The 25026-nt window shown below is 40.9% G+C and overlaps 1 long non-coding RNA gene across 1 annotated transcript; it reads left to right on the top strand.

Annotated features, from left to right (window-relative positions):
• The first annotated feature begins 14830 nt into the window (after window positions 1–14830).
• Window positions 14831–23235, top strand: LOC128928695 (uncharacterized). Its single transcript, XR_008474125.2, has 3 exons — window positions 14831–15062; window positions 20931–21249; window positions 21804–23235. It is a non-coding gene; the product is annotated as an uncharacterized LOC128928695 (long non-coding RNA).
• The last annotated feature ends 1791 nt before the right edge of the window (window positions 23236–25026 follow it).

The following is a 25026-nucleotide window of genomic DNA, read 5'->3' as shown; positions in this document are numbered from 1 at the left end:
ATAGTCTCTGAGCCCCTTTGCAGCTCTCACATTTGGCTGCCCTGGGATGGCGAAGCAGCTTACGCGCTTGAAGTTCCCACCCCATCCAGCCTCTTCGCTGTGCTCTGGGGAGAGGACAGCCTGTGAAACAGAGCTTCCCTCATTCCGGGCTGCTAGGCATGGCAGCCCTTTCAGTAACTCTGGGATCTGGATTAGGAGCTTGAGCAATGCCCCTAAGCCCTGCACTCTATTTAATTTCCTTGATTTACAGCATCTCCAGGGGAGAAAGGTACTACCATCTGTCTGCTTCCCTGGCTGAGCCCACAATTCCTCGGCCTATTAATCCCCATCTTGCTACAACAGAGTCCATCTCCAGGGGCCACTGTGCACCTCTTCTGAATGAGGTGGCATAGTCACGCCCTGGCTCCTCTCCACCCACTAGGATTTCCTCTTGTGGAGGTGGCATTGGGTTCTGATGATGCACACCTCCTAGCCCTGAAGGTTGCCCCAGGGACAACATGTGAATTTCATCAGCAATCCCCAGTGGGGCCTTTTTGCACCCCTAAGGTTCCATTTGTTTGTCTGACATTGGGATTGGAGACTAGCACAGCCCCAAAGGTAGAGCTTGGAGAGTCTTGGGGCAGCTGGAGGACGTGTGCAGGCCAGGAGTCTGGAGAAGTGGCTGGGGAAGGAGAGTTGGCTCTAGCTTCAGTTGGCAGTCCTTCTGGGTCAGAAGGGAAGTTGAGAAGGGGATCCAGGATCTGACAAGACACAGGATGGGAGGATATCAGGATGGGGAAACAAGGACATGAGAACTCTGTCCTCCTTTCTAATGGCTTTCACCTTTAGCTGGAGCCAGGTTTGCTTCCAAAGCAGCTGGTGCAACCAAACAGAGGCCAGGGAACTGGAAACCAAGGCATATCCACAAGCAATTTGCATGGGAAAGTTGTCGCTGTGTATACAGTAGGTGTCCCAACAGACGCCCAAGGCTGATCTCCTACTGATCCTTTGCCCATTTGCCAATGTTGACACCTTGGCAACCTTTATGCAAGTCAGCAAGCAGCTCAGTCTCTTTCTCTTCTTCTCTTCCTCCTCTTTCTTCTCTTTTACTCATTATTCTATGGCGGTCCTCTTTTCCTAGCTTTCCTCTACCTTTCCAGCTTTCTCTTTCCTCTTTCCCTTGTACACTTGTCATTCTCACCATCTCCTGTCTTCTCTCCCAGTCCTCTTTTTCCTCTTTGTCTATCACTTTCTATCCCCTTCCCTTCCTCTATTGCGCTTCTTTTCCTCCTATAACAGTCATTCTCAGTGTGGTCCCCAGACCAACAGATCAGCATCACTTGGGAACTTGTTAGAAATGCAAATCCTCTGCCCCGACTCCAGACCTGCTGCCTCACCCACTCCAGGAGTGGAGCCCAACAACCTGTGTTTTCATAAGCCCTCCAGGGGAACCAGTGCAAGCTGAAGTTTGAGAATCATGATATTAGAGGAAAATGGCAATATTCAAAAAACTTTGAGTATCTTTGAGTGCTGATCCAATAATCCCTCATTTCTAAACATGTAAAGCCCTCCTGTACCCATTAGCTAATTTGGATATTGGACCACCAGCCTTGCTGAGATGCTTTCAGAAACAACACAAGCAATTACACTCAAGTTCTCTGATTACTATCAGGCTGCTAATCCCCTCCACCAACCTATGTCTTTCCTGTTCCTGGACTCTGCCTCACTTCCTCTCCTTCTCTGGTTGCTTTAACGATGAGGGGACATTGGACCTTATATCTATCAGTTCATAGTCAGGATCAACATTTGGTAAAGTGTGTTCCTCAGATACATAAAGCAGTATTAGTCGAAAAAGGGTATCGTAGTCAAATACAGGTGGGAAATGCTCAGTAAATGGATTTCTTGATTGCAGGAATTTTCAGACCCCAAGTTCCTGACGGCTCTTTTTGGTTTCTTTTTTTTTCCCCCAGACAGAGTCTCATTGTGTCACCCAGGCTGCAGTGCAGTGGCACGATCATGGCTTACTACAGTCTGAACCTCCTGGGCTCAAGCCATCCTCCTGCCTCAGCCGCCAGAGTAGCTGGAACCACAGACACACATTAGCATAGTGGCTCTTAAAAGAGGGTCAGTGCTGGTAGCATGTCCTGAACTTAACCACCGAGCTTTATTTTCCACCGGGCACTGCACAGGATAAGTACCTTTGGAAGATGATAATTCAGGAGTTCATAACCTTCTTTCTCAGGAGTGTCATCTGTCTTAGACAGTATATGGCATGGAGGGAAGGAACCAAGATGGTGTTCAGTAGAGTATTTTGATCCTGAAAGGGCCTGTTCATGAAGGGAAAGGACATGTTCAGGAGCTCTTGGGCCTCCTTACATGCCCACCTGTTGGCATCTAAGTGGGTGATGAACAGCCCTTTGTGCTCAGATGGTGAAGCCAGCTTCCCTCTGTGATACTGACTGTGCTCTGATTTCAAGAGAAAGGAGAGAAAACTATCTGTATGTTGCTATTTCTTAAAGATGCCCAGAACATACCCTTGGAGATCCTCTTTCAGTAGATCTGGCAACAGGTCTGGGAATCTGAAATTTTTTAAAGTTCCCAGAGGCTTTGGATATAAAATGAGGGCTGAAAGCCACTGGTTTACATGAATTCATTCATGGTGTTTAAACAATGCTATGTTCAGGGAAATAGAGAAACCAGGGCTATGTCCATAACCTCTGAAACAGACATAAGGGAAGACAGCCAGATCCTTTCTATAACATCATACATGGGGCCCTCAGCAGGGAAAACTGGACTGTGGTCTTGCTTGGGGGTGTTAACATTGAGGTGGGAGTAGAGAGAGAGCTTCTTATTTTCCTGTAAACCTGAAAGATGCAAAACTATGGCTTAGATCAGTGACAAATAACCCTCTTTTTCTCTTCACAAAGAATTATTCAGGAAAAATAAAACAATTTTATAGACTATTTTTTTCCCATTAAACTTTAAAATAGTTTTATTGAGTTCCACAAGGGGGAAATGTGTTTTTACCATTGAGATGATCAACCTACTTTTAGCAGCAGAAATCTTTTCTCAAGAGAAGCCTTATATTTAAACCCCAACATATAACATATTAAAGAAAGGTCACACTGCTTGAAGAGTAGATGGGAGATCTGAAGTTTAAATAAGTGGGTCATTTTCTCATTGAGTTTTGGAGGTAATATAGGCATTTTTGGGGAACAAGAATGGGAAACCCATATTCTACTTTCTGGATTCCTTCCCACGCCAAAGTCAATGAGAAAATCAGCACTTCTCTCCCCCCACAAACATGCTATTTTCCAAGAATATTAAATTAGTCACAACACAACGGCAGCTTCCAAATGTTTTAACATGATATCAAATCTCAAACTGCATTTATTTTAATGAATTGAGATTCTAGCAATTGCATTGAAAAATTCTCTTGAATTTGTAGAATTACATCACTTAAACTTCTACAGAGACTTCCTTGTTGTTTTTAATCTGAGATTTGATAGAGTGTATTACTTCATTGTCTCATCTGAAGTGACTACAGCAACAATAACAAAATAAACTTAGTGTATACTATTCTTATTCTTGCAAGAAGAAGTAACTGGGACAGAATCATCTGGCAAAATCAACTGAGAGAAATGGAAAAAAAGTACCACCTGACTTCCGTGCTAGTAATATTTTTAGTGGCAATGATGCCCAAAGAATGTGGATTCCAATCAAGGTAATAAACAGATACATCACCTTCCAAAGTTTTCTTGTGTCTCTTTGTGTGTGTGTGTGTGTGCATGTGTGTGTTAAGAACACTTAACATGAAATCCACCCTTTTAACACATTTTTAAGTATACATTATTGTATTAACTACAGGCACTATGTTGTGCAGAAGATCTTGAGAACTCATCCATATTGCAAAACAGAAACTTTATACCCATTGAGCAAACAACTCCTCATATCCCTCTTTTTCCAGCCATGGCAACCAGCATGCTATTCTCTGTTTTTATGAGTGTGGCTATTTTAGATTCCTCATAGAAGTAGGATAATGCAGTATTTATCCTTCTGTGACGGGTTTGTATCGCTTAGCATAATGTCCTCCAGTTTGATTCATAATGTAAATGGGAAGATTTCCTTGTGTTTTCTTTTTTTAAGCCTGAATCATATTTCGTTGAGGTTGCTTTCATGACTTGGCTACCTGTGTGTGCTACCTGAGAGTATAGATTATCTCTTCAAGATCCTCATTCCAATTCTTTTAGGTATAAACCCTGGAGTGGAATTGCTGCATCGTATGGTAGCTCTATTTTTAATTATTAGAGGAACTTCTATTTTGTTTTCCATAATGGTTATACCTATTTATATTCTCACCAATACGTACAAGAGTTCTTTTTCTTCTACATCTTTGCCAAGGCATCTATTTTCCCTTCGAAAATAGCCATTCTAACAGGTATGATGTGATATTTCATTGTGGTTTTTATTTGTATTTCCCTGATGATTTGTGATACTGAGCACCTTCTAATAGATGACTGGACTTCAAAGACTTCATGAACAAAAACTCTGTCTTTTATATTAAAAGATAAAAATAAAAATGTAAACTTCATTTTTCTCACCATAATAATCATCAAGACACTTTTGCAAGCAGTAATACCAGCCATTTAGCCCATCACTAAAGAACCAAGGGTCTTGGGGATGGATTTAACCATGTTAAGACAGTATTTTTTACACTACCAACTTAAGAAAAATGGGTACCAGTAAAGTATTTTTTAAGTTTAGGAAACCAAAAGAAGTCAGAAGAAACCAAATATGAATTGGAAGGTGGATGCGTAATAATTTTCCATTCAAACTCTTGCAAAAGTGCACTTGTTGAATAAGAGGAATGAGCAGGAGTGTTGTTGAAATGGAGAAGGACTTTTGGTGAAGGTTTGTTTCCCAGGTGTTTCTCTGCTAAAGCTTTAGCTAACGCTTTCAAAACACTCTCATAATAAGCAGATGTTATAATGCTTAGGCACTCCAGAAAGTCAATAAGCGAAGTGCCCGGAGCATCCCAGAAAACTGTTGCCATGACTTTGCTCTTGACTGATCTGCTTTTGCTGTGACTGGGCCACTTCCACCTCTTGGTAGCCATGGCTTTGATCATGCTTTGTCTTCAGGTTCATAAGCGTAAAGCCATGTCTCAGCTCCTGTTACAGCTCTTCAAAGAAGTGTTTCAGAATCTTAATTCTACTTTTCCAAAAACTGTATTGAAAGCTCTGCTCTCGCCTGTAGCCGATCTGGGTGCGGCTGATGGTGCTGGCCCCATTGAGTAGGAAGTGTGCTCCACTTTAATTTTTCAGCTGAAATTGTGTAAGCTGAGCCAACTGAGATGTCGGAAGTGTTCGCTATTGCTTCTTCTGTTAACCATTGATCCTTTTCAATCAGGGCAAACACAAGACTAATTTTTTTCTTGCAAATCGTGGACGGTCCACCGCTGTGGGCTTCATCTTTAACATTGTCTCATCCTTTCTTATAGTGAGTTATCTATTTGCAAACAGCTGATGTCTTTGGGGCATCACCCCATAAACTTTTCATAAAACGTCAGTGATTTTACCGTTCTACTCAAGCTTCATCATACATTTGATATTTGTATTTCCTTCAATCTTAGCAGAATTCATGTTGCTTTGATAAGGGCTATTTTCAAACTGATGTCTTGTCCTTCCTGGTGCCTCAAACTGGATCCTGTTCAGACATGTTGCACAAAGTTAGTATAAGTTTATTTTCATGTAAAAAAATTTTGAAATCCATGCCTAGTGTTTTATTTTTGGTTTTGTTTTTGTAATACACATCTTCCATGAACATGGAAGTCCTTTTGTACTTGGCCATTTGTAAATCTTTGGAGAAATGTTCATTCAAGTACGTTTCCCATTTTAAAATTAGATTATTTGTGTTTTTGCTATTGAGTTGTAAGAGGTTCTTGTATATTTTATATACTAACCCATTATCGAACAGTTTGCAAATATTTTCTCCTATCCTATGGGTTACCTTTTCACTCTGTTAATTATTTCCTTTGCACTGCAGAAACTTTCAATTTGACGACAGTCCTGCTTGTTAATTAATTTTTGATTTTGTTGCATGTGCTTGTGATGTCATGTCTAAGAAATCATTGCCTAGATTGAAACTTCCCAACCAAGAAAAGCCTAGCACCAGATGGCTTCACTGGTGAATTCTAGCAGTTAAAGAAGAAGTGATGCCAATGTATTTCAAGCTCTTCCCAAAAATTGAAGAGGAAGAAACACTTCCTAACATATTTTTGTGAGGCCAGAATTACCCTGTTGCTAATGCCAAATGAAGATATTCTAAGAAAAAAATAAAGAGAACTATAGGCTAATATCCTTGATAAACATAGATGCAAAAATTCTTAACAAAATACTAGCAAATCAAATTCAACAGCACATTAAATGTATCATACACCATGAAAAGTGAGATTTATCCTTGAGATGCAAACATGGTTCAAAATATACAGATCAATGAATATAATATCCCATAGTAAGAGAATGAAGGTTGGTAAGAATATAATCATCTTAGTAGATGCAGCAAAAGCATTTGACAGAATTCAACACCCTTTTATGATAAAAACTTTCAACCAATTAAGTATAGAAAGAACTTACCTCAAAACAGTAAAGGCTATATATGAAAAGCCCACAGCTAACATCATACTCAGTGGTGAAAAACTGAAAATGTTTCTTTTAAGATCAGGAACAAGACAAGGATGCCCAATCTAGCTACTTCTGTTCAATATGGTACTAGAAGCTAGAACAATTAGGGAGAAAAGGAGATAATTCAGATCAGAAAAAAGAAAAAAAGAAGTAACGTTGTCTCTATTTGCAGATAGCATAATCTAAAGACCCCACCAAAAAAGTGTTAGAACTAATAAATGAATTTGGTAAAGTCACAGGACACAAAACCAGCATTTAAAAATCAGCTGCGGCCAGGTGCGGTGGCTCACACCTGTAATCCCAGCACTTTGGGTGGTTGAGGCAGGTGACTCACGAGGTCAGAAGTTCAAAACCAGCCTGGTCAAGATGGTGAAACCCCATCTCTACTAAAAATACAAAAATTAGCAGGGTACAGTGCCAAGCATCTGTAATCCCTCCTACTTGGGAGGCTGAGGCAGGAGAATTGCTTGAACCAAGGTGGCAGCGGTTGCAGTAAGCTGAGATCGTGCCACTGCACTTAAGGCTGGGCTATAGAGTGAGACTCCATCTCAAAAAAAAAAAAAAGTCAGTTGTAGCCAGGCACAGGTCACACCTATAATCCCAGCACTTTGGGATGCTGAGGCGGGCAGACCACGAGGTCAAGAGATCAAGACCATCCTGGTTAACATGGTGAAACCCTGTCTCTATTAAAAATACAAAAAATAGCTGTGCATGGTGGCGCATGCCTATAGTCTCAGATACTCAGGAGGCTGAGGCAGGAGAATCTCTTGAACCCGGGAGACAGAGGTTGCAGTGAGCTGAGATTGCGCCACTGCACTTCAGCCTGGAGACAGATTCTGTGTAAAAAAAAAAAAATTAGTTGTAGCAGGCATTGTGGCACACACCTATAATCCCAACACTTTGGGAGGCTGAGGTAAAAGGATGTCTTTAGCTCAGGAGTTTGAGACCACCCTGGGAAACACAGTGAGACCTTATTTCTACAAAAATAAGAAAATAAGGCATGGTGGCACACACCTATAGTCTCAACTACTCAGGAGGCTGAGGTGGGAGGATTACTTGAGCCTAGGAGGTCAAGCCATGATTAGGCAACTGCACTCTTGCCTGGGTGACAAATTGAGACCCTCTCTCAAAAAAAAAAATCAGTTGCATTTCTATACTCTACAAATAAACTATTGGCAAAAGAAATTAAGAAAATGACCTTAGTTACAATAGCATCAAAAAGGTAAACATGCAAAAACAATTATGTTTCTACAAATCACCAATAAACACATGGACACAAAGATTTAAAAATACAAACATTTACAATAGTATAGCTACAAATCTGATAAAGTATATCCAGGACTAAATGATATACATAACTAAAAAATACAATATGCCAGTGAAAGACATCAAAGAAGGTCTAAAGAGATGAAGAGACATACTGTATTTAAAAAAAAGAATGAAATACTTAGAAACAAATTTAACTAAAAAGATACACTGGTACAGTGAAATGTACAAAACATTGATGAAAGTAATTAAAGAAGATACAAATAAATGGAAAGAAATCCATGTCATGGATTGGAAGACTTAATATTGTTAAAATACCTATACTCCCCAAAGCAAATCTATAGATTCAATGCCACCCCCACCAAAATCACAACGACTTTTTTTTCATAGAAATAGAAAAAGTTCTCCTTTCCTTGTTTCTACCAGGGTTGAAGAGAGACCTTTTGGGAGGAGTTTGGAGGGGGAATGTCCTTGAGCATGTGAAAGAAAACTGAGGATGGTAAAGGGTTCACTGGAAGTAACATGGGATGAGCAATGAAATGCATCCTCGATGACATCCTTTGATAGACTCAGATGAAGAATGAAATTCCTTTTTATCTCATCGATTGGCTTTTGATATCGTTTAGTATGTCCCTGTCCCAATCTCATCTTGAATTGTAGTTCCCATAATCCCACATGTCATGGGAGGGACCTGGGGGGAGGTAATTGAAACACGGGGACAGTAACCTCCATGCTGTTCTTGTGATAGTGAGTTCTCACGAGATCTGATGGTTTTATAAGGTGCTTCCCCCAATGCCCACTTTGCTCATTCTTCTCCTTCCTGGCCCCACGTGAAGGAGGACGTATCTGCTTCCCCTTCTGCCATGATTGTAAGCTTCCTGAGGCCTCACCAGCCATGCTTAACTGAGAGTCAAATAAACCTCTTTCCTTTATAAATTACCCAGTCTCAGGGATGTCTTTTTATTAGTAGTGTGGGAACAGACTAATACACTGTTGAAGGACACGTTTTGAATGCTTCATCACTCAGAGGTAAAAATCAAAGGGCAATTATGCTGTGTTTATAAACAAGTGTTTTTGCTACATTTCTTTAAAACTACTCATGATTTGACATTTAAAAAAATCAGGACGGCCATGTCATGATTAGTAAATAGGAGGATGTGAATAATACAACACTTCTGAGAAAGTTTTGAAGTCATCGAAGCCTTTAGTAATGGACTAGATGGCTGGGATTATTGCTTGCATAATCCGCATATTTGGAAGGTCTCAGTTCATGAGCTACCTTACCCTTGCTCCTGCTCAGTCTGATTCCTGTGCAGCCTAGAGGGCTTAGAACAGTGGAATGTCCTTAGCCTCCAGGACATTCTAGTAGTTACTCAAGTTTAAGCACCCAAGGCCTTTTCCAAGGTTTTGGTGGCTAAGTCTCTGTTACAAAGTTCCCACTTTCCTCTGAATTCCCTTCTCTAATTCTGGCCTCATCCTTAATTACATGACAAAGGTGTGCATTGGGGGTTAAGAGTTCAGACTCGGAAGTCAGAGTTCTGGGTTCTAGATTCACTGTACCCCAACCAGCTGGGTGACCATGGCCAAGACAGATAATTTATTTGTATTTTGGTTTCTTAACCCGTGAAGGAAGGATGAAATAATAATAGTGTTTGTCCACAATAGTGATAGCACTGATTAAATGAGTTACCATATTAAGAAACCTAAGCAGCGCCTGACACGTAGTAGGTGCTCAAGAGATGTTACTGATAGGGAACAGTGTAATTGTTATAGGATTAAACCTGTAATCCCAGCACTCTGGGAGGACAAGGCGGGCAGATCACTTGAGGTCAGGAGTTTAAGACCAGCCTGACCATCATGGTGAAACCACATCTTTACTAAAAATATGAAGAAAAATTAGCTGAGCTTGGTGTCCCACACCTGTAGTTCCACCTACTTGGGTGGCTGAGGCAGGAGAATCATTTGAACCTGGGAGGGAGAGGTTGCAGTGAGCCAAGATCACGCCACTGCACTCCAGCCTGGGTAACAGAGTGAGATTCCATCTCAAAAACAAACAAACAAACAAAAGATATGTTACGAATGACAGTTATTAGTCTCCCACTCAGCCAGCAAGTGCCTTAGGTAGAGAGGACATGTGCTCGAATGGATTTTTGTCTATGCAGTGCCAAGCTGCAGGCCAGATACCAAGTAGTTATCCCACTGCATTCCCCTTGGTCATGGTTTGCCATCCTTGGCTGAAATTTAGATCTTGCCCATTGTACTTGTTAAAAAGACAAGGCACTCAGTTTTTCCTTTCTTTAATTGAACACCTTGTGCATGCCAGGCATGAGGCCAGGGCCTTGCAAACATTACATCACATAATCTTCATTGCCAGTCTAGGAAGAAAGGAATGTCCTTACGTAACAAAGTAGAGGACGGACTCAGAGATGCTCAGTGGTTTCGCTGGTGTCAACAGCTGGGTAAATGGCAGAACCAGGATTAAAAAGCAGGTGTGTCCGAATTCAACACTGAGGTTTTCTCCAGGGAAGAAGACGTGAACTCTCTAAGATAGACTGCCTTTTCCTTTACTGGAAATACTCTTAAAATCTTTTCTAATTGTCATGTGACCTATATTTGTTTAAAACTTCAAACAGCATAGAAATACGACATATATGGCAAGTGGGCATATTCTAGTAACTCTACCTACCAAGAATAAATGCTTTGGTAGTCCAGTATGTGTAAGTCTGTTTTTTTTTTTTTTTTAAGTACACATAAAAATACAGACATTGACTGTTTTTCTTAATAAAAAACAAAATCATACTTTACATCTTTTCATACTCTGCTATTTTTAACTTAACCTACTGGAGACGTCTTTCTATGTCAATAACATCCATTTGCTAATGTCACGGGGGTTGAAAACTAGATCTCCTGGCTCCTCCCAGCTCTGTCCAATCCCAGGACCATTTTCTTTATGCCAATTGCCAACACACCTCAGCCAAAAGCTGAGATTCTTGGCAGAGTTTTTCATTTGACCCAGTGTACCTTCGTGTGTAAACAGGCCGTTCTCTAATTATAAATCATGATGTGTGCATGTAATAGAAGTCGTGCCCCAGAAGTGTTAACTTCATTGCATATCAACCACAGATTTTTTTTCTTCCAAATCACCACCCCGCTCCCAAAAATAGTAAAAAGGAAAAGAAATGGCCAGGGCTACAGACAGGCCTTTATTTCTAATACATTGCTGGAGCTCTTGTATTAGGTCATGTTTTCTCTGGCGAGAACTGCCCTTGTATTTTTTTTTTTTTTTCTGTCCTTTTAGTCTATAAATGAAATGGAGTTACTGCCCCTATTAAAATGGAACATTGTGCCCTTAGTTTGCTCTTAACGGGTGGGAAAACCCCATTAAGTGTTTGTGAAATATGTCTTAAATACAGGAATTTTAATCTAGTGGTCTAATAAATCCCTGTCCTCTACTCAAATGAAAGTCTTAGGTTTTCCGGCATCTGCTCAGTTATTTGTTCACCAAAACTTCCTTACAAAAACCTGACCCTGAGAACTATGAATTAAGGATGTTTCTTCCAACAGGATTTTTTAAAAAAGATATCTTTCAAAGTAAGAAGGAACTTTGACAGGTGTATTCCAGGTTAAGACACTATTTTTGAAATGGGCCTGGAATTCTTGCACTTCTAGGGTAAAAACCATGAAATCTCTATGACTGCCCCAGGATGAGACAACTCAGAATACTCTAAAACCTAAGGCTTCATAAAATTGTAAATCCATTCCTTTGCTGCAATGTTTGATGGTTTCTAAAAAGTACACTCTCCTTTGTGAGCGTATTTCATGGGAGTTAGAAAGTTTCCCTTAGTATATCAAGCTGGATATAAGTATTTTAAATTTGGCTCTTCTGCATATTTTTGTCTACTATTTTTTTTAAAGGAAAAGGTGTTTATTAGGAAATTCTAAGATTTGCTGGTGTGAGTTCTAGCTTTATACTGGAAACAATAAAAAAAGATGTACTTATATATGAGGTCAAGGTTGATATTTTTTAGCCTCAACAATTTAATATTTATTTCCTAAAACCAAGGGCATTTCCCTTTATAATAAAAATGTAACTATGTTAAATTTAGAACCCTAATAATGACAAATTGTTACCCTATGGTTCTCAAATGTCATTCAGCTTTTCCTATTGTCTCTATGATGTGCTTGTAGGCTGGCATGGTGGCTCATGCCTATAATTCCAAGGCTTTGAAAGGCTGAGTGGGGAGGGTTGCTTGAGCCCAGGAGTTCAAGACCAGTGTCAGCAACATAGCAAGACCCATCTCTACACATAATAAAAAGATTATCCAGGTGTGGTGGTACACACCTGTAGTCCTGGCTACATGGGAGGTTGAGGAAGGAGGATTGCTTGAGTCCAGGAGGTTGAGGCTGCAGAAGTGAGCTGTGATCACACCACTAGGAGATCCCATCTCAGAAAGAAAAAAACTGATGTGTTTGTAGCCAAAGGACCCAGTTCAGAATCACCCATTACATTTAGTTTTCTTGTTTCTTTTAGCTTCCTTCCAGCCTGGAGCAATTTCTCAGTCTTTACTTGACTTTCCCAGGTGACTAGTGTATTTCAGCAGAATGAGGTAGAATATACTTCAAAATGAACAATATCAATGGGGATCCACCTACACTGTGATTTTCACAATGGGAAGGAAATAGGAAGAGAGCATGTTCCAGCAACCATCTGGGATTGATATTTCTCTAAAAGTTCACTTGAAATCCATAGTCGTCATGTGACTCATTTCCTCTTGTCTAAGGGGTAGGTCTCATTGCTCAGGTATTCACTCATTCACCAACTTCCTTCCTTTCTACCCTTTCCTTCCTCCTTCTGAATCCTTCCTTCCCTCCTTCCTTCCTTCCTTCCTTCCTTCCTTCCTTCCTTCCTTCCTTCCTTCCTTCCCTCCTTCCTTCCTTTGTTTCTTTTTTCTTTCTCTTCTTTTCTTCCTTCCATCTTTCTTCTTTCTCTTTCTTTCATTTTTTATTTCTCTTTCTTTCTTTTCTCTTTCTTTCTTTCCTTACTCTCTTACTTTCTCCTTTTTTTTTTTTTAAATCTTTCCCTCTTCCATTTATCCAGGCAGCAAATATTTGGGTGTCTATTAAAGACAAGGAGAAAGAAACAGTAAATGCACTTTCCCACTGAGTCTGGGCCTCAGAATCCTTCTCAACACAGTATCTGGGGCATCTCCAGCTTATTTCTTCCTGTGGGCATGCTAGAGGAGAACAGACGACAGAGCACATCTTAGGTGGCCAGGGATTCCCACACAGCATGCGAAACAACATCTTCCATGCAGAAAATACTCATGGAATTAATTTAACTTGGTGTTAAATAATGTTTTCCTTTCGTTGGTGTTAAATAAAGGAAAAGGAGAGGAGAGGAGATGAATCAAGGAATGAAACTAAAACATAATATAATGTTGAGTCAAGTATGTGCTTGTTCCTTTTGTTGCCTGTCCTGAGGAGGACAAATGCCTGGAAAATGTGAGTTGCTAAGAGCTGGGGATTGTCCCAGATACTATTATGAAGATAAAAGAGGAAGTGGAACTGAGTTCATTAATAGTGACTAAGAAAACCCTTAATGCTTCTTTCAGTTTGTGATTTTGGAGATCATCCCATGCCAATCAGGACTGCCCTGAAATAGTTCCCATTGGGTTTTGATACTTCTCCTGAAGATTTGATCATTATTCAGAGTATTTGTAGAAGTTCCTTTCTGAGTGGGTAAGAGGAGGAGGAGTGCAATATAAAGAACCTTGCTTAATTTTTTGGAACAATTTTTTTTACTGCTGGCAAGATCTATAAACTTCAAGGGTAGATTTAACTTGGGGAAAGAGTAAAATATCACTCAGGAATAATCATTAAAAAGAAATACATGATTTATTTGGTTATACTAATCTAGAGACCAACAACTAAGATGCAATCATGATTTCTTGTTTTTTTTTTTTTTTTTTTTTTTAAAAAAATAGGATAGATGGGCTGGGCATGGTGGCTCAGGCCTGAAATCCTAGCACGTTGGGAGGCAAGCACGTTGGATCACCTGAGCTCAGGAGTTCAAAACCAGCCTGGGCAACATGGGGAAACCCTAACTCTACTAAAAATACAAGAAAATTAACCATGTGTGGTGGCACACACCTATAGTCCCAGCTACTCAGGTGGCTCAGGCACGAGAATCGCTTGAACCCGGGAGGTGGAGGCTGCAGTGAGCCGATGTCAAGCCATTGCACTCCAGCCTGGGCAACAGAGCGAGACTCTGTCTCCACCCCCCCAAAAAAAAACAAAAAAAGGAAAAAGCCAAAATGAGTGCCCCTTTAGACATTTTCAAAGGCCAGTTCGAAAAGGAATTTTAAGAACATTTGGCAGCGGAGGTTGGAGGGGGTGGATGGGGAATGGCATTGTATTTGTTCTGAAGAAATATTCGTGAAAAATCATCAAGTGACAAACTCACTCAGGTAAGGCGACTGAAAACCTAAAAGCCTACATTGTCCCTTTATCATTGCCTCCTGTTTCTCTCTTGACTGGTGCCTAGAAAAGAGAGCTCCAAAAGAAGGAGAGAATAGTCCACAATGAAGATAAAAATTATTTTAGGGGAAAGGGAAAGGAAGAAATGAGAACAAAAATTGGGCCCCGGGGGTATTTCGAGACTGTGCTTTTGGCCATGTGCTGCTGCCATTTGGCAAGGCAAGGCTGGCCTTGTGTGCTTGGAGCAATCTGACCGATGATGGCCGGAAGCCGACTATGACAGAAGCCTGAGATATTGCAGATCGGGTTGGGAAAGGTCAAAATAATTAGTCATAGGAGATGATACGAGGAAGAGAAGGAGGAGGAGGTGGGGGGAGTGGTGCAACAGAAACACTTCTAGTGTTGGAGCACAGGAAGCCAGCTCTGAAACATTTGGACTTTCGTTGTCTGACATTGCCTTTGCCACTCCTTCTTCCTTCCTCCCACCTTTGCCTTCCCCACCACCTCCTCGAAATTCCCCTGCCTTCATCTCTGGCCCTGCTGACGACTTCGCCATGTGAGTTGTCAGTTTTTGCTACCAGTGATTTCTTTTCTTCAAGCAAAAGAGAGAAGAGTTTATTTTATTCTCAGCAGCATCCCTGGCCAGACTCGGCAAAGGTGAGATGTTCCCAGGCTGGCCTTCCTCTCTGACTGTGATTGGGCAGGTTGGGGTGGAAGACATTCCAAGAAGCAAGGGGGCACTTTCTGAAAGTGCTTTTATTACCCACGTTGCTGCCCTAGCCCTCCTCCATCATTCAGCCTACTTTGAAATTAATTAATGCGCAGCTCAGAGAATGTAGGCTTTATCTAATAAAACCTCTCCCTTACTCTGCCCTCGCTCTGAACCCACGCCTCAAGCATTTTAGTGAATTTGAGGCTGTTGATGGGGGTGGATTGACAGCCCTTGATTTGGGAGGCCTCCCTCTTTGACTGAAGACAGGTAGAGACAGTGGCAGTAGCAGCACCCAAAACAATCTGGCTGTTTCTCTCTCTCTCCGGGAACACCCAGCCTTGGGGGTCAGGGCTGAGCTTAGGTGCTGCCTTCTCTGGAAAGCCTTTTTAAAGTCATGGACACTTGTGATTCTCAAACTTCGCTGCATGTTAGAATCACCTGGGGGAACTTTCAAAAAAAAAAAATCCTGATGTTCAGGTCACATCCCAGACCAACCACACTAGTTTCTGTCCATGGGATTCTAACAAGCTGCTAAGTTTGAAAACCAACGGCCAAGATCAGTGATTCTTAAGCTTTTAAGCCGCAAATAAACCCTCTGGGTGAAGACGTTGTTAAAACAAAGATTCGGATTCAGTGTGACCAAGGTGGGATCTGAGTTTCTGCATTTCTTGTGACAATGATACCACTGGACCACAGACCACACTTGGAGAAGCAAGGTTCTATAGCAATGGTTCTCAATTCTTATTGTGCATCAGAATCACCCAAAAGCCTTGCTGAAACACACACTCCTGGCCCCATCCTTGGAGATTCTGCTTCAGTAGATCTGAGTGGAAGGCCTGAGAATTTGCATTTCTAAAAATTTCCCTGGGGTGACTGGTCCAGGAACCACAGTTTGAGACCCACTGGCCTGGACCGCTTTGATCATGCGCCTTCCAGGTCTTCCAGAGTGCCTAGGCTGGCTTCATTGCAGCAGTCATTATTTCAATCAGCCGGTATTTACAATTCCCATGCTCTAGGGGTTGTACCAGGCGCATAGGAGGCAGTGCCTTGTAGCCGTTGTCAGCAAGAACTTTAAATATGGAAGATGCGTTGTAAATTCCAGCCTAGGCTTTCCAGCTTCCTAACTAGGAGAGCTCATTCTGTCTATACAATCTGTCATAGAAGCTATTATATGTTGGAAACTCTGGAAGATCTATAATTATCTTTAACATTCAGCCCTACTTTGTAAGTTATATTTATTTATTCCTAGTTCCTAAATAGGATTATCATGCCCAGTGCCTTTCTAACAATTTTAGAGCCATTTTATTCGTGAGATTAATGGTGTGAAACTTGGGTTTTGTCAGAGATCTTTGGACTGGATGATAGGCGCATTAAGAATTAACAGCCTTCAAGCTCTGGGATACATGTGCAGAACATGCAGATTTGTTGCATAGGTATACACACGCCATGGTGGTTTGCTGCACCCACCAACTCATCATCTACATTAGGTATTTCTCTTATTGCTATCCCTCCCCTAGTCCTCCACCCCGCAACTGGCCCTAGTGTATGATATTCTCCTTCCTGTGTCCATATGTTCTCATTGTTCAACTGCTACTTATGAGTAAGGATATGCGATGTTTCGTTTTCTGTTCCTGTGTTAGTTTGCTGAGAATTATGGTTTCCAGCTTTATCCATGTCCCTGCAAAGAACATGAACTCATCCTTTTTTATGGCTGCATAGTATTCCGTGGTGTATATATGCCACATTTTCTTTATCCAGTCTGTCGTTGATGGGCATTTGGGTTGGTTCCAAGTCTTTTCTATTGTAGTAGTGCTGCAGTAAACATATGTGTGCATGTGTCTTTATAGTAGAATAATTTATAATCCTTTGGGTATATACCCAGTAATGAGATTATTAGGTCAAATGGTTTTCTAGTTCTAGATCCTTGAGGAATCACCACAATGTCTTCCACAATGGTTGAACTACTTTACGCTCCTACCAACAGTGTAAAACCGTTCTGTGTTTCTTTAACAGTAAAGAGATTATCATTATCAAAGAATGATGTTTATGTTCTTCTAGAAAAGCTATCATTATTCTATTTGCTTAAACGTTGATCTTGAATCAAAATAAAACAAGTAAAAAAAAAAAAAAGGAACATTAACAGCCTTCAGCCAGGCGTGGTGTCTCATGCCTGTAATTTCAGCACTTCGGGAGGCTGAGGTAGGTGGATCATTTGAAGTCAGGAGTTCAAGACCAGCCTGGCCAATATGGTAAAACTTGTCTCTACAGAAAATACAAAGTTACCTGGGTGTGGTGGTGTGCCTGTAGTCCCAGCTACTCAGGGGCTGAGCTAGGAGAATCGCTTGAACCAGGAGGCAGAGGTTGCAGTGAGCCAGAATAGCACCACTGCACTCCAGTCTGGGTGACAAAGCAAGACTCCGTTTCACACACACACAAATTAATAGCCTTCTTTCTAGAAGCAGGGATCTGTGGACCAATGGTGGGAGTAGGATCCTGTTTCCTGGTAGCTATTCTCAACCGCTCCCCTCCACCACATATTTTGGACAAAATTTGGGGACACAGAAATGTCTCTAATGTCCTTTGAGATTAAAGATATTGTCATTAGAAATATCTCTAATGTTGTTTGGAGTGAGGAGACTCATTGCCTTTTCCCGTTTGAAGAACCTTGGCAATTCCAAAGAACCAGAATTTTCCCTTTAAATCTAACGTATGTCTTTCTTACTTTATTGTCAACCCATTTTTTTAAGCCAAATTACTGAGATATGATTCACATTTAAAAAGCAGCACATGTTTAATGCATACAACTTGATGAGTCCGTAGATAAGTGTACACCTGTGAAGCTCTCACCGCAATCAACAGCATCACCTACAAAAGTTTCTGTCCTCTTTATATAATATGGTTATTATTATTGTGATAAGAACACAATGTAAGATCTATCCTCCTAGCAAATTTTTAGTATGCAATAGAATATTAACCATAGCCACTACGTTGTACACTGGATATCTAGGACTTCCTCATCTTGCTTAACCAAAACTTTGTATCACTTGACTAGATTGTCTCCATTTTAACCTTTCTGTAGGGTTGGCAACCACCACTCTGCTCTCTGCTTCCAGGAAAACTCCTGGAAGTTTTTAGATTTTAGATTTTAGATTTAGATTTAGTTTTTAGATTTAGACTATTTTAGATTCCTCATAGAAGTGGGTTCATGTAGTACTTGTCCTTCTGTGCCTCGCTCATTTCGCTTACCATAATATCCTCCAGGTTCATCCACATTGTTTCAAATGGCAGAATTTTCTCGCTTTTTAAGGCTGAATAAGGCCTGGCACAGTGACTCACGCCTGTAATCCCAGCACTTTGGGAGTCCGAGGTGGGCAGATCATCAGGTCAGAAGTTCGAGACCAGCCTGGCCAACATAGCAAAAACCTGTCTCTACTAGAAATACAAAAATTAGCTAGGTGTGGTGGCAGCTGTAGGCCCGGCTACTTGGGAGGCTGAGGAAGGAGAATCGCTTGAACTTGGGAGGTGGAGGTTGCAGTGAGCTGAGATCGCACCATTGCACTCCAGCCTGGGCAACAAGAGCAAAACTGTCTCAAAAAAAAAAAAAGGCTGAATAATATTGAATAACATTTCATTTTATGTATTTACCACATTTTCTTTATCCATTTATCTGTCAATGAACATTTAGGGTGCGCTCATGTCTTGGCTATTGTGAATAATGCAATTCTGACTTCAATTCTTCGGATATACACCCAAAAGTGGGATTATATAATGACCTATTTTATTTATTTATTTATTTAGAGACAGAGTCTTGCTCTGTCACCCAGGCTGGAGTGCAGTGGCATGATCTCAGCTCACTGTAACCTCCACTTCCTGGATTCAAGTGATTCTCCTGCATCAGCCTCCCAAATAGCTGGGATTACAGGTCTGTGCCACCATGCCCAGCTAATTTTTGTATTTTTAGTAGAGATGGAGTCTTGCTGTGTTGCTGCGGCTGGACACAAACTCCTGGCCTCAAGCGATCCACCTGCCTTGGCCTCCCACACTGCTGGAATTACAGGTGTGAGCCACTATGCCCGGTTGTGATGACCTATTTTTGACTTTTTGAGGAGCCTCCATAGTGTTATACATAGTGGCTGTACCAGTTTACCTTCTGACCAAAATTATGCAAGAGTTCTCTTTCTTCCAAAGCCCCACCAAAACTTGTTATATTTTTAAGATAATAGCCATCCTAGCAGGTGTGAGGGGAGATCTCATTATGGTTTTGATGTGCATTTCTCTGATGATGGTGAGCACCTTTCACATCTGTTGGTCATTGGTATGTTTTCTTTGGGAAAATGTCTATTCAAGTCTTTTGCCCCTTTAAAAATCAGGTTCTTTTGTACTTCCTCCTTTCCTTTTTTCTTTTCTTTCTCCTTTCATCCTTTCCTTTTTCTTTCTTTGCTGCCTCTCTTTTTTCTTTCTTTTCTTTCTTTCTCTTTTTCTTTTTTTCTTTCTCTCTCTGTTTCTTCCTTTCTTTCCTCCCTCTCTCCCTTCCTTCTTCCTTCCTTCCTTCTCTCTCTCTCGTGTTAAATTGTAGGAGTGTCTTATATATTTTGGATATCCACCCTTAATTGATATATGGTTATGGTTTACAAACATTTTCTCGCATTTCTTGGTTGTGTTTCCATTTTGATGGTGTTCTCTTCTGTGAAGACACTTTTTAGTTAGCTACAATCCAATTTGTCTATTTTTGCTTTTGTTACTTGTGCTCTTGGTGCCATATCCAAAGAATCATTGCCAATGTCAGTAACAAGAATATTTTTTCTCATTTTTTTCTAGGAGCTTTATAGCCTCAGATCTTAATTTAAATATTTAATTAATTTCAAGTTTGTTTTTGTGTATGGTGTAAGATAAGGGGCCACTGTCGTTCTTTTGCACGTGGACATCCAGTTTTACCAACATCATTTATTGGACAGAGCATCTTTTCTCTACATGTGTTCTTGGCACCCTTCTCAAATATCAATTGACTATATATTCATAAGTTTATTTCTGGGCTCTCCATTTGTTCCATTGGTCTACATGTCTGTCTTTGGCCAGAACTATATTGTTTTAATGCTCGTATCTTTGAAACAGATTTTCAAATCTGGAAAGCATGAAGCTTCCAGCTTTGTTCTTCTTCTTAAAGAGTGCTTTGGTTTCTGGGTAACTTGTGGTTCCACAAGAATTTTAGAATTTTTTTTTCTATTTCTGTATAAATGCCACTGTGATTTTGATGGGATGGTATTGGAATTATAGGTGGCTTTGAGTAGCATAGGCATTTTAACAATATCAATATTATTTTGTATCAGTCCATTTGTATCAGGTGTCATCCAATAGTCCAAAAGCTTACCGATATAAGAATTATATCAAGATAGTCCCCTTTTGTCTTTCTTGATTAATAGGCTCATGCATAGTAAATATTAGCTGAATGAATGAATGTAGAGATGAGGATTAAGGGCCCTGAGGAAGGTGATGGAGCTGGAATTTGGACCCAGGCCTATTGTTTAGAATCTCTGCCCTTCCTAAGAATTAATTTTTGCAGGTACCTGAATTCACTCCTATCTCATTCATAAGAGCCCAGGGATGCAAAATACTGGAGTCCTTTTCTAACAACTTTGAAATCATAAAGATGAAAAGAATGGAGATTTCTTTTCTTAATATATTGATACATTAGCACACCATAGAAGGGGTTTTTCTATTTTGTTGAAAATGCTTCTGGGTCATGCATTTTCATAGCAAAACTACAAATACTTAATTATGTGTCTACTTTACCTAAAATGTGTTTACCATTCCAGTAGGTTTGTCTCCTCCTGACCCACAGCCATGGGTTCTTTGTACATCCCTGCCTCCTACAGTCAGATGAAGCTGTATCTCCAATTCCATCCAATGGTCTGTGAGAAGAGGGAGTACATGTCACTCCCATGCCAAAGCACACAAAAGCAGATGTGGGTCCTCCATGAGCGCTCTTCCCCTTCTGTGGTGACCATGCGGGAGTAATATTGCAGATGATGCAGCTAAGACTAGACAGTCAATGGATCCTGCCAGCAGCCTGGATCCTTGAGTGGCTGTGTGGAGCAGAGCCCCCTGACATTACCTGCTAGGCATACCACATGAGTAAGTAATCAACCTTTGTGATACTGAATCACTAAAATTCCAGGGAAATTGTCCGCAAAATAGTCTAGCCGTATTTGAATGATCCAGCTCCCAGCAGAACAAGCCAAGTTTGTTCTCTCATGAAGACCTTTGTTGAAATGGATGGTCTTCTTGAACTATTTTCTTTCTCTAGCAATCCAAATTGTACCCGTCTCCCATAACCCATTTAACCTGTGACACCTTCACTGGCAGCCATAGTCAACAATACTCAATAAATATTGAAATATTTGTGAAATACAATATTCATTGAGTCTTTACAGGTACCAAGTAAATTCAATAAAAATTAGTGAGTCTAAGTATTAAGATAGAAAAAGTACACGTTTCCTGGCCTTAATACCTCTCCAGGACATTTTTAATCTCTGATTAACTTATTTTTTCACAATCCGTTTATATTATCTTCTGCTATAATTTCATGAGTGTTTGGCCAGAGAGGATGCTGTTGTTCTTAAATAACCTTTCTTTTATGCCCTTTTCTGCTCTCTTTTTTCTTCCCTGTGAATTTTTTGCTGCCTTAGGCTGTCAAATAAACACATTGCTAAGAGGGTCACCTCAACCCGTAGGAACTTCTTTCCTGCCAAGTAACTGGTTCATTCATCACTGAGCATCATCGTCATGGAATGTAAGTACACGCTTTGCTCTGGGCTCTCACTCCCACTGGAACTGGGACCTGGACTCAGCCACTGCTCAATTTTCAGAAGTGAAGTTGTCTGTGGGGAAGACAAAACCTTGTTTGACATAGTCATCACCACGTGGAAGCTGTGTGTGTCTGTGCCAATTTACACAGCATCAAGGTGTTAGGTTTGCTACTTGGATTTTTGGCTACACTGGGAAACGTACTGCAGGTTTAGGGAAGCTTGGTTTTTCCTGGCTTTGGTGCTATCTTCTAGATGTAAGGGGACCTGTAACAGCTGAGTTGAGAGGTAAACCAGTTGAGAGGTAACTCGAGCAAAGGCCCTGCCTGATATAACACAGTGAGTGGGGATCAGAGCTGGAACTAGAAACCAGGACTCATAGGTCCTAATGAGTTGTTAATTCTTTCATATCATGCTCTCTGACTACACTTTCCAGGACAAATAGAATTATTTCAGCCTCTCTTATAAGGCAAAATTATCTAAATGAAAATAATAATTAATAACGATAATTTCTACCATATAGTTAACACCGAGTCTGTACCAGGCTTGAACAGGGTAGACCATATACTAAGAGTGTAGTAGACCCTCAGTAAACAATAACTGGATGGGTGAATGAAAGACAGCATAGTAAAGCACTTAAGAGGAAGGGTGGGGTCCAAATCCTGGCTCCTACAGTTACAAGCTGTGAGACTTTAGCAAGTGAACACAATCTCTCTGTGCCTTGTTTTCTGCAATATTCACATTAGCATAATAATATTTATAACCACTGAAAGGACTGAATGAGTGATGCAGGCAAACGCTTACTGGCATGCCGTGGCTGCTTGATAATGGGAAAACCATTACTACCATTCTCCTCCTCATCTTCACTCTTGCTTGTAGAGGGAGGAACAGAGAAGATTAAAGTTAGAGGCAGGAAGCCTACTTAAGATGCTTCCGTAAATATCCACTCACTAGCCGCCATTACTGAGTGCTTGACGTGCAGTATCTCAGGGAACATCACCCTGAGACTTTCGTGTACATTAGACAAAATAAAAAGCAAGTAGGTTTTAAAATATTTGTCCTTGCTCCAAGAACAAAGCTGCCTGTGTCATCACCATGAGCCTTGTCCCAACATTTCAACTTTGTAAGGCATTTTCTAAAATCAGAGAATTCTGCACAATAGGAATTTAGATGGGCCGTGTGCTGTGGCTCACGTCTGTAATCCCAGCACTTTGGGAGGCCGAGGCAGGTGGATCACAAAGTCAGGAGTTCAAGACCAGCCTGGTCAATATGGTGAAACCCTGTCTCTACTAAAAAAGAAAAAAATACAAAAAATTAGCTGGGCATGGTGGCATGCACCTGTAGTACCAGCTGCTTGGGAGTCTGAGGCAGGAGAATTGCTTGAACTCAGGAGGCGGAGGTTGCACTGAGCTGAGATCGTACCACTGCACTCCAGTCTGGGTGACAGAGCAAGAATCCATCTCAAAAAAAAAAAAGAGATGCTAGGCCACTGAGAGTTTCAGAGCTTGTGTACCCAAAGGATAGTGCCAGCCACCATTCTTCTATGGAGATTCTAGTTTCATCACCTTTATCACTGGGTTGCTGGAGGAAAAAGTCATAGATGTGATAGATGCCCTGAGGCCAGAAACAGCTGTGCCCGGTAGCATCAAACTTGAATGAAACTCCAGGTCAGTCTCGTGTTGTTTTCTAATAGGGACTAGAGTTTCCTTTTCACCAAAGTGAAATGCTTAGGGAAGCATTACCCTGCCATATGTCAGCCTTGATGGATGAGCCAGGACTACGATGGATTTACCAATCCCATGACATTGTACAAAAACTTTCTCAGACCTAGCCACAATTTTTCATATTCTTTCTGAAGACTTTGGAGAGGCAGACCAATGCTTTTATTTGTCATCTGGAAAAAAAAAATGAGTCACTACCAAGTTGGTGAGGCCGAGCTGCGGGTCTGTGGAGAAATTTCATGTTTAAGTTTGGTAAAGCTTCCTGGTCTTCTGGATCCAAGGCAGACCTTGACAACTCAGAAGTGTCCTTTGAATCGCTCTGAGGCCATCTTCATGTAGTTCTCCCATGCAATTAGTTACATCTCCTGAAGCTTTCATGGGATGCGCAATTTGACGAATTAAAAAAAATGGGACTTGAGTGCAAATTATTATTTGGAAATCTTACCCCTTAATGGCTTTATTTCAAGGGCAGCTTACTGAGTTTGGTTGAAGATATAAAGGTAAGATATACCTCTACAAAGTTATGTAGGATGGAGGTGGTATATCCAATTGCCCACATGACATAGGGTTTGTGCATGTGAAGGACATTTGAGAATCCTTTGCTGTAGGAATGACAGAGAAGTTTTTTCTCAAAGTCTGTCTTTGATCAGTGGTTAGTGGCTCCCTGAACTTTCGGCTGAGATAGATCTGAGACCACATCAAGTGATGTCTCTTGTGGGTGGGACAATAGAGAGTTATGACCTGTGAGCCAAATATATTCTCTCCTACCTACTCTCCAATTTTCTCATTTTCTAGATGGGCAACCTGAGTTTCAAATAAGTTACTTGCCCAAAGCTGGATAATGTACTACAAATTAACTCAACATTAAGTTAACTCCAATGTGTATTTTCTACATTATAAAATTTGGCTCCAATCATCCATGAGAGGAAAGTAGGCTGATTATAGAAAAAAAATGTATATGGCCTCACAACATAAGTTAAGTTTAGTTCACTGATTACTACCAACGTTTAATATGTTGGTGACTTATGCAAGGTGGTTTATTTTAAAGCTGCCCCCATTTTTTTTTCTTTGCAAAGAGCCTGAATTATTTTAACAGGCCACTTTGTGCCAGTCATTTACAAGCCATGGGAACTTCTTGAGTTTACACAGTCAGATTAAAGTTATTGTGAAATAGGGTGATGCAGCTTTCACAGGGGATATCCAAGCGACAGGGGTTGTTGACTTGTTATTTGTTGAGTGATGGGCCCTAAACTCCCCCCCAGTGATATGTTACACCACGCTGATCCTTTTTCTCCCATTTCCATGGTATCCTCTTCCAGACTGGCTGGCGCAGCTGAAAAACAAACACTGGATGTCCCCCGCATATGGTGTGAGGAGTGGGAAGA

The sequence above is a fragment of the Callithrix jacchus genome, chromosome 9, assembly GCF_049354715.1.
Source record: "Callithrix jacchus isolate 240 chromosome 9, calJac240_pri, whole genome shotgun sequence".
Taxonomy (NCBI): Eukaryota; Metazoa; Chordata; class Mammalia; order Primates; family Cebidae; genus Callithrix; species Callithrix jacchus.
The sequence above is the reverse complement of the archived record's forward strand: the minus strand, read 5'-3'. Positions and strand labels throughout refer to the sequence as shown.